This window comes from Micropterus dolomieu, linkage group LG02 (assembly GCF_021292245.1).
Source record: "Micropterus dolomieu isolate WLL.071019.BEF.003 ecotype Adirondacks linkage group LG02, ASM2129224v1, whole genome shotgun sequence".
Lineage (NCBI taxonomy): Eukaryota > Metazoa > Chordata > Actinopteri > Centrarchiformes > Centrarchidae > Micropterus > Micropterus dolomieu.
Genome location: NC_060151.1, coordinates 27322700 through 27325768, shown reverse-complemented (window position 1 = coordinate 27325768; position 3069 = coordinate 27322700). Strand labels below are relative to the sequence as shown.

At 36.6% G+C, this 3069-nt stretch overlaps 1 long non-coding RNA gene across 2 annotated transcripts; it reads right to left on the bottom strand.

Annotated features, from left to right (window-relative positions):
- Positions 1-331: 331 nt before the first annotated feature.
- LOC123965393 lies at positions 332-2236 on the bottom strand. 2 transcript variants are annotated; one of them, XR_006823696.1, is made up of 4 exons: positions 2170-2188; positions 1645-1759; positions 811-1231; positions 332-701 (listed from the first exon to the last, which is right to left on the bottom strand). It is a non-coding gene; the product is annotated as an uncharacterized LOC123965393 (long non-coding RNA). The 2 variants fall into 2 exon arrangements; XR_006823694.1 differs by lacking the exon at positions 1645-1759 and having other exon boundaries at positions 2170-2236.
- Between the last annotated feature and the right edge of the window lie 833 nt (positions 2237-3069).

Sequence of the window (3069 nt, the reverse complement as noted above, 5' to 3'; positions counted from 1 at the left end):
ATCATTTTTTGAAAATGAATGGACCCGTTTCCAGCATGATGTACTGTTGTTTTACTTTTTTGTATTGATATATTTTCTTGGAGTATACCTCTACTGCTACTTATTGAACAGAAGGCAGGCCTTCTGTTTATATCCCAAAGCTAGTAAATATCATATTCAGAGATGGTTCCCCTGAGAGAGACACACACTAAGTGGAAGGATGGCAGAGAGAGAGGTGCATCTTTGAACATATTTCTTTTATAAGGGTGAGCATAATGCAGAGAATATATGAAAAAAAGAACGTGGACAACAATACTATTTATGCTGTAAAACTTGTGACGAGCCAGAGATGTTAGACAACATTATTTATTCTGAATAGAGTCTTATTCACAGTAGCAGTGCTATTAAAAAGGATCTCCAAAACGTGCAGGAAAGGAGAAGATACAAGTTAGTAACCGTGGATGTAAACAATGCATAATATTAAAAAAAAAATCTGCCCTATGTTTCATGGACGAAAGAAATCCATTCACCGCATTTGTTAGAGCTCAAGGATACACACATTGTGTTTGTTTAAAAGAAAACTATAAAAAACCAAATAACAGAGCAAATGTTTTTTGAAATGAAGATTTCGGCTACACTTGTTGTTGGACACGATGGAAAGTTAGTCAGTTGTGGAAAGCAAATTTTGGACAGCAACAGCTGAAAAGGCAATGAAATCCTACCTGTCAACAAGAGATTTATATGGTGAGTGGATCTACTTATGAAAAACACAGGCTTTATTGGAAAATATTTTTTTTAATAGTACCAATGATTTAATGTGGATCTACTTACTTACGACTCCAGGGTGTAGATTATGGAAATGCTCCTGGTGTTGTGCTGACAGGGACTAACGCCAGTAGTTTGACTTGTCTTATCAGCGTTATAAGTCACCCCACCAGTTATGCTTACATCTTGTTCCTTGTTACTGCGTCTTGGAGTCTCTCCTTCTATCTTTGCCAGGTTGATTTTCCTACTGAAGTCTCTCCGGACACTGTCCTCTGACTATCCAGCCAACACAGTCCTGATGAATGTTGATAAGCTCATCTAAAGCTCCTTCGGTTTTTTAACGTTCACTCAAAGCAATTAAGCTTTTCAAGCATAGCGACTAATATTAATTTCTTTTTACCCCAGGTTTTGCTCCTCAGGCTACAGGCACACTGGCCTGCCTTTTTGGTGGAGGGTGTTGGGATGGTTACAGAGACAAAGCTCTCTTCTGTAGGAATGATAAAGTAAAATGGTTCATTATTCATTAAAGGTTCAATATTGACATTGCAAATAGTAGTCTTGATTTCACTTTGTGTCCTATCCACTTCTGAAACCAAACCTACGTCCTTGGTCGTTAACAAGTATGGGTTAGTTTAGTTGGAATTTAAATGTCTTTTGGTCGTATTACTGATTTCTGCCCATCCTGGAAGTAGCTTTTCTTGTTTTTATGTTTTGTTTTTGCAGAAAGTTTGTAAAGTTTTGATTTATGAAGTTACACGTGTGGTTTGCTCTATGCATCTGGATCATGACTGAAGACGCTAAATACTCATGCTGGGAAATAAAACAAATATGAAAATGATAAAATATTATTGGTGACCACATTAACTATCACAGCAGTTATCTACAGCAAAATCAATCCACCTGTGCACATCTTGAGTCCTCTTTACTTTAAAGGGTAGGGTCAACTAAATCCCAAATTTTTTTCCAGTTACTTCACAAGGTATAACGGCATACAGACACGAAGCTGTAAATAAAACTTGGCACACAAAATACATAAAGGATTTCATTATTCACTTATCGCTTTGTTCATTTTCATTTTCAATATTAACTATTTTTAAACATTTAAATCTATTTCATAATGTAGGTTGCATAGTTTCTTTATTATTATTATTTTTTACATGATACTTCATCATCGTTTCTTTGTCCGGACAGCTTTTGATATTAGTTTACAAACCCATTTAATGGTCCAACCATAACTCCTCCACATAGATTTTAACATTTCCATTGTCAACACTGAGTTAACATAACATAACCTTTTTTTCTTTTGCTGTATTTTATGACTATTTGCAGCTGAAGTGACCCATTTTCCTCACAGCGATCATTAAAATTCATTAAACATTCATCTGATCTGCCTCTAATTTAAGAGACATATGACAAATCACCTACCAGTCTTTCCATATAGGCGTCACTACATCCTCTTCACACATCTGAAAATCAGCTTTTTGAAAACCTGGCTGCTGCATAGCAACCAGGCAGCCCAGCAGAGCCAATCACATTCCAGCAATCATCTTTTGGCCCTTGTGGGTGGCATTTATAAAGAACCTGTCGTCACAATGTTAGGAGAGGGATAATGGTAAGAGAGCACTCTATTGTGGCCTATGGCAAATGGAGCAGTGATGTAAAGGGGAGTGTGACCTTCCTGGTTACCTTAGGATGTCCTTGAAAAGAAAGTTGATGTCATTTTCCACCCACACAAACATCGGTTTCCTTTAGCCTTCCTTGCCTCCTGTTCTTTCTGCAAAAATGCGTCACATGCACACAATGGACCAAAGAAGTTTAAAAATACATCCCGCTAAGCTTTCATGCTCTTCACTGTCTCAAACCTACAAATAAGTATTCTAAATTGAATTAATACTAAAGAGATTGGTTATGATGTCAGTCCTTTCTGTCTGTTAGTTTGCAGGACTTCTCCAAAAATAATTAAATTTCAATGGAATTTGGTGGAAAGTTGGGCTGTACAAGCCACAGAAGAATTGATCAGGAACAGTTAGGACATTCCTAATCAGTCCTTCTGTATCTGCATCAAACAATAAACATTTTTAATTGATTAATATTTTGATGACCCTGAATAAAGTAATATTTCTCAATATTCCATACTTTTGCCCCACAACTGGTTGCAAAACTTTTGTTCACTAAAAATGGCACCAATTGAATCCTCTACGAGAATATTACAGACTTGTGAGTTGATGCATACTGTTCCCTTGTTACAACCTACCCCAATACCAGGGTAGGTTGTAACACATGTTGGGGTGAGTTGTAACAATAAGACAAAAGAAACAAAAATAG